The following is a 7670-nucleotide window of genomic DNA, read 5'->3' on the forward strand; positions in this document are numbered from 1 at the left end:
TTTGTCTGCACAGACAATGCAGATATGTTTTGCATGTATCCACGCATTTGACAAATCACATAAGTATGTTTTCTTTTCAGACGGACTGTACTTTCTACAGATGAGCTCAGTGTGTGTGTGAAGATAATTACATCCAAAGCACAGCCTCACCACATATTTATGTTTATTTAAAGCTGTTAAAGCTGGACAGAGCTTTGTCAACACCTGTCTGCACTACTTGCATTTAACATTAAATGAGAAGATTAGAAAGAGGAATTGCAAAAAAACGTGTGAGTCTATTAGTCAGTAAAGAGAAAATAGCTACTTAGTACCTGATCTCTAGAGGAACATTTTGCTAAGGTTTGCTAAGAACGGTACGTTTCCTGGAAACCGTGTGCAATAGAGTTTGAGATACGTCTTCTCATGTTAGGTGGGTGTGTCAAGAATGTCAGCCCAATGAGCAGCATCATGTATATAACCCAGACGGTATTAGAGACAGCTCGCACAATGGGTCCAAGTAAAGTCGTTTACAAATGTGTATATGCAACAGTTGAAGATATTAGAAGACATATATTTTGCAGTATTCAACATGTTTTTATACCAATTTCATCAGGATCCAAAAATTCTTCAAAAAGAAGACAAAGACTTCTTTGCAGCTGCCATAGTTCAACTCTTGCAACATTACAACAGGGTGTTCAACTGCACCACCGTTTCCGTTGAAAAAAACGTTTTGCAACGTTTCCTCGGGCCTGAGCGCAGCCCTGGGGTGCGTTTTCCAAACGCATCGTCAGCCAACTATGGTCGCAAGTTCTGTCATTCCAGCATACTTCAACATAGAAGTTACTGGTTAGGATGTGAGTAAGAAAACGATAAAGAGAGAGAGAGAGAGAGAGAGAGAGGGGGGGGGAGAGAGGAAACAGAGCAAGTGCATGAGGCTCTCAGCCAGATACCTGAAACCTAAGTGAGCCCAACCATTATGCCTCAGTGCCTTCTCAAGAAACCTCATCTGGAGAACAGAGTTCTGCATATCAACATGCAATATCAACATGGCTTGAAACCCCAGTGACCTCAAAAGTGTGATGTATGAGGTGTGTGTGTGTGTGAGGGAGAGAAAAGGCATCAAATACTGTAGAATAGGACACGAGTCACAGATGGTAGAGATGGTGTTGTGGTCAGAGGGTGGAGGCTGTTTGTTATTAGTTGGAAGGGTGTGGTGTCAGGGCTATGTGATGTAGGTGGGTTGTGAAATTAACCGAAGGCGTGCCCATGGTTGCACTCGTTTCAAATTAACTTTGTGTGTGTCCACACAAGTACAGATGCACCTTGCTTTTAAACAGATGTGCACTGTAAAAACAAGTTTCCATGCTGCTCCTCCCAAGACAAAGGTCAATCCCAGACATGCAACGTGGGAGATGAGCTACACTATCAGCGGTGGCTAGGCCCACAAAGATAGCAACAGGGCAGAACAACAAATATTTGACAGCACCCATTTGTTCATCCAAAGGCACATGAGCAGCCCCCAGTTGAATGTTTGTTTTGTCGGTGGAGAGTGTTCCTCATCTCATCATATTGTTTTTTCTGAGGTAATCACAGACGTCAGAAGATTGTGCTTTTGGATATTTTGGTTTCTGCTCACCGTGGCACCACTGAGGATGTGTCTGTGATGTCAGTCTTTGGCTTCACACCCATAACGCCCCTCACTGACAGCCCAACAAGTCCCCATGCCGGCCTCCTCCCTGCAAAGTTTGTTGAAGCAGTGGCCTCTAAAAAAGAAATGGCCTTGCTTTAACTCTGTTGTTTTGCGACTGTGTAAACAGAGGGGCTAATGATTCGGTTGGGAGAAGGAATAATTTAATTAAAAGGGGAGTAGATAGAATATTCCACGGGATCAGGTCACATTTGTCATGATAACTTACCTCATCTAGGAAAATTATTTTCATTAAATTGGAGTCATTAGGTTAATGTTGATGTCAGTCTAAATAAACATTTGTTGCCAAGGCAGTGTGTTTCAGAAGTTTCTACCCAAATAAACAATACGGTTTCTTACTGGAGGAAAACTCTTTTTTACAATAAGGCCCATATGAAATATAAATATTGTTGCTGTCAGGTCTATATTTCAAAATTTATTTTCATACAGTAAATCGTTCACACGTTATTTAGGGTTTACAAATATTAAGCAAATAAAAAGTATTAAAAACAGCTTGTCAACTGTGGCAACATCATTTTTTATTATTTTGAAATTGTGTTTTTCGATTTCCTTAAAGGAACAGTTCACAAAAAGTTTAAAATGCTGTCATCATTTACTCACCCTTAACTTGTTCCAAATCTGCAGACATTTATTTTCTCCCTAGTCTATGGTGGCCAAGAGATGTAATACTTTTTCTGTGTTCATCTGTGTGATCTGGAACAACTCAAGGGTGAGTAAATGAAGACAGAATTTAAATTTTTGTGGGAACTGTGCCTTTAAAATGGCTTTGGCGGTTTCTCCCCAAAAGCAAAAACATGATAAAATGGTTCAACTAAGGCCTTGTTTACACTGCAGGTCTTGATGCCCGATTCCGATTTTGTGACTATATCAGATTTATTTGAGGACCTGCTTAAGTTTTCTTTTGAAAGTGAACCATATTTGATATACACAGCGGAACAACCCAAGGTGTAATTGGAAAAGGAAGTGAAAACAGCAGTGTTGGTTATTCTTCTTTAGGGTTTTGCGCTAGCTGATATCCAACTTGTTGCATTACTGCCACCTTCTGTTGCGTCGTTGTTAACCATCTGAGTTGAGGTCACTCGCCATGGTTGCTTATTGGGGCACATTTAACTTACAGTGTAAATGAGGCGCAAGTGTAAAATCTGGAACAAACAAACGTTCTGTCAAATAATAAAACATTTGTCTGCGTTAACAGTGCGGAAAAAACGAATGTTATACTGAAGATATTTCGAAGTCGGCTCTCCAAAAATAATACATCTATAAAGTAAGATTATAAAACTGGAAAATAGAGATTATTATTATTACTCTAAACTTGCTGTGGTTCTCTTTTGCTTCACAGAGTTTTCCGATTCTGATGAATGAGGATGGCCAGAAATGTAGTTCTGATCCTAAATCCAACTATCTTTACAGATACTTTAAATGTCTATTGAAATGTAAATGTATTTGTAATGAACTTCTCTCAACTTCATTCACCATTTACTGAAATGGTTGCAATGTATTCTGGCAATGGGATTAATGAACCATAGAGATAAATGCCTTACAATTCATCCGAAACAAGGTATTTCAGAAGAAAGCATGTTAAAGGGATATTTCACCCAAAAATAAAATGACATTTTATGACATTTACATTTTCCCTTTTGGTTCCTGTCTGAGTGGCTTTTGTATAGAACAATGTGATATGAGCAAAATGGCTAAAAGCAGCATTTTTGGAGATGTGATACTTGGTGGCACAGTCAACACCAGCTGGATGGGGGGTGACAGTTGTGCTGTGTTGGGGATGTGCACGGAACCTCCCTCCTCCCTCTCACTTTCCTCCTGGACCAAGCTGTGCTTTGTTCTCCTCCCTAAGGGGAAGAAGATTAATTCAGTACTGGATCAGGTAAACCCAGTGATTTTCCTGGGGACGAGGCAGCCGGTCTTTTGGGATTAGCTGAATGCTGGCCCGGCAGCTGGGGATGAAAGTGGAAGTGTGGCTTGCAAATGGCCTCCAGGCAGGAAAGAAACTGTGACAGGTATACGAGGACGAATGCTGATTGCATTAAAGAAATACATGGTCTGCTGTGATATATATCAAGTTGGATTTGACTTTGCGTTGGAGCATCTGTCGCCTGCCTTTGAAATGTGCTGTGAAATGCATTGGTTGCTGATTCTCTTATGAGCTGCCAGATATTGAGTATGGATTAAAAGAAACTATATTACTTAAAATAGACACGTTAGCATTGAGTGACTACATTTTTCATTAGCATGTCTTTGCACTGGTGAAAATATAGGCTCTGTGCATCAGGAGACATCTTCGTGTAGACTACATAAGGACGCCGGAATCAGTGTAGATTAAATGAGGGACGGGGGAAGGGCCCTTCTGGGATACGGTCAGACTCTTATGGCCAGACGCTGTACACCTGCGTCTCCATAGCGCCAGCCGCCTGCAGCTGTCTGAAGTACACTTCTGTCACCTGGTCTCTGTACACAGTTCCCAAACACAGCACATGATTCCTCAAGGTTTTAATACATTTATGTAAATGTTGAGATATCAATTTTGAAGATTTACTGTTTATCTTCATACAATCAATAAAGGATTATTAGTATTATCAAAAAATAATGAATGCAGTTTTGAATACTGGGATCATAAGTTTTATACAATGTAAGAATAACTCATTTATAGCCACAAGAAATCAACAAACAGGCCTTACAGTAACTATTTCACACTTAGTATTTCAAATGAAGAAAGGCTATTTAAATTGCAGAACATGTTTACACAAATGTCAACACAACGAAATGTATTGAATAACTTGACAGTTTCTCACAATCTAATCTAAACCTAATGATTTTTAGTAGTGCCAGTGCAACAGTACCCATCATGAGATGTGGTGTTGCTAAGACACACTGTATGTTGTTGCTAGAGTTCTGCTACTGGTGAATGTTTGGCTTTGTGCCAGGCGAAAATCCGAAGAAGTCTGACTGCTTAGAAAACTATTGGCACAGCTCTTTGCAAAAGGTTGCATGAACGAAACAGGGTACAATATCTGCAATAAGAAGAATTGTTGTCTGTGCAGACTGATCCATCCCAGAAAAGGTATGTATCTTGGAATCCCACGACTAGTGTTAGTACTGCATGTCCAATATGCAGCACAAAATCTGCATGTTATCAGTTAAAGAAACAATGTGGAGGTTTTAGCGGCATCTAGCGGTAAGGTTGCAAATTGCAACCAACTGCTCACTCCACCCCTTCCCTTTCAAATGAATGCTTCATTATGGAAGGTCTTTATATAGCTTCTGAAGACATAGTTAGGCTACGTATATTATATTGCATTTCTGTCAATAGATCCTCAAAAAAACTACACACTGAACCTTTAAGCAGTGACTCACATTATAGCTCACATACCAGGTTGTGTACCACTGTACACACTTTATTTTCTGCCGTTTTTTACTTTATGCCCCAGATCCTTTTATACTTCACCACAAATCATGCAATGCGAATCACCTTATAAGGCTGGGGGACACTGCCTCCTTCCGTGGGTCTAATCTGCAAGTACTGCTTGTCAACTTTCCTACGGCACTTTGACCCCGACTAAGAATTACTGTACTGCAGAAACTGCATCGGGACAAAACCATGTAAAGTGTTTTTTTTGTGCGCAACATTTGATAGGTCGATTCGTATTTTTCACCCCATCTGTGAAAATCAGGCTTAAACCGAATAATTTTAATCAAGAGATTAGCAATATCAAAGTAGTTATAATAATCTTCAAAACAGGTAACAAGGTTATATTTTCACAGAAAGATCTTTACATGATGTCTTTTTGTGCAGAAAACAGTGAATCCGTATAGAAACTGTGAAAATGGTTCATGGTTCAGGTGTTTAGCATTGGCAGTTAGATGCCTTAAATATACATTTATGCAAACAAGAGCTTTATTCTCTGACAGCCATAATTCCTTTTGTATTCTGATGCAAGTAACCAACTGACAGTGTATAGAACCCCTAGAATGTTCTGACTCAAAAACCTCATCTGAACATCTGAAAACACACACAAGGAGCTATAAACCATGCATCACACAAAGTAAATTGATGCCACAGTATTCTGTACCACTCCATCACCCAGACATACTGTAAGCAACTTTATTGTGCATCTCTACAGCAGTGAGGACAGATGTTGTATTAAACAAAAAGCACTGATAAGATTGTGCAGAGGAAGTGCAGTGTGCGGCAATCCCCTGCTGACTTCCAAGATCAGTACAGGCATTTCCCCTCCACAGGAAACACCCTCAACAGGGAATACGCACGGAATGCTGCCTTTTGTGAGGGAGTGATAAGCCCTGTGACAATGCTCCAAGAGCGGTATTTTTGCATCCTTCACCATCCGAAGGGGGTTTATCAACGCAAAGGGTGGGTAATGCGCTGTCTCCATCTCTCAGCTGGTCTTACGTCTGGACCAGTGACTCATTGTTCACTCCCTGCAGGAAAATTGGGCTTAACTTCCCATCTATCTTTAAAACTACATATCACCATTATCTGTGCCAAGAATTGCAATTCGTCTGTCTTAATAAAAGAAAAGACGGATACTCTTGCATGAGGATAGAGATTTATGAGGAGGCACATGATCAGATCAAACTGTCATTACACAGATGAACTTTCTCAGGTCATCTCGGGGAAAGTAGGGTAGGCTGTGCTATTCTTTACTTACGTTGGCAAGGAAAAATGAGAGGTGAAATTTATATTTCAGGATGTCTGTTATCAGTTGACATTAGATGAAAGCATCTCAGTATAGAGGCATAGAAATATGATGATATCTTAAGGGTAAAGATGAGCCGTTAAAGGCTGAGCTGAATCAGACATTTTTGCTATCCACTTTCAACATTTTTAATTTAAAGCGTATGACTACTCTCTGTTATTTTAGTTTTACCTCACAGTCCACTACTGTATGTTCTCTTCAGGATATGCATTAATAATAACAGGTCACACACGATCAATATGAAATATGTGGCTCAATTGACTTCATCCAGAGGCAAAAGCACATTATGAAAGAGTAATATTTACATGATGAAATACTGGTGTTATCCAAATGAACGCTGGCCTTGGGATAAAGGATTGTTGAGGCAGTAATCCACGAGTCTCAGACCTGATGTTTAACAGCCTCAGGTTAAGTGAACAACCTCAGGGTTCAATTTAATATTCAGCCACAGTGCTGTACGGTTTTGTTTACAGGAAAGGATGATGGGAGTGAATAAAATACCGCAAACTGGCAATAGTACACTTGTGACTGTGTACAATAGCTGAGTTTCATACAATAACACGATAAATGCACAATATGACCATGCTTGATCAAAAGCATTTCAACACGCACTCGGGGATCAAACAATGTATTATGAAGCTGGAAGTACACATTTTGAAGGATTTTTTGTTAGAGTTTATAGTTTAAGTCACTCTAGCGTACCTTCTCTGGATCTGTTCCACATTTGTGGAATGATCTGCCCGTTGCTACAAGATCAGCAGATTCTGTAACCATCTTTAAGAATCGTCCGATAACACATCTCTTCCGTCAGCACCTGACCGATTAGTTTGGATTTCTCTTTTTTCTACTCTTTCTATAAATGAAAAAAAACCTTAGCTCTGTATACCTCGGGCTAAATGAGACCAATTTTACTGCGCTTATGCTTTTTGTTGTCCTTACTTTGGTTCAATTTCTCCCATTGCTTACCTCATTTGTATGTCGCTTAGGATAAAAGCGTCTGCTAAATGAATAAATGGAAATGTAAACAGGCAACATAAGAAATACATATAAGTGAAATTTGTGTCATCATTTAGGCTACTTCACCCTCATGTCATTTCAAACCAGTATTGCTTATACTTTCTTCTGCAAAACACAAAACAAGATATTGGTATGAAGAATGTTTGTACAGCGAACAACGGCGGTACACATTCACTTGCACTAGTTTGGGGTCTATACAATAAGTAAGGAATAAGTACTGTACTGTCACTGTTCGGTTA

This window comes from Barbatula barbatula (assembly GCF_947034865.1).
Source record: "Barbatula barbatula genome assembly, chromosome: 9".
NCBI lineage: Eukaryota > Metazoa > Chordata > Actinopteri > Cypriniformes > Nemacheilidae > Barbatula > Barbatula barbatula.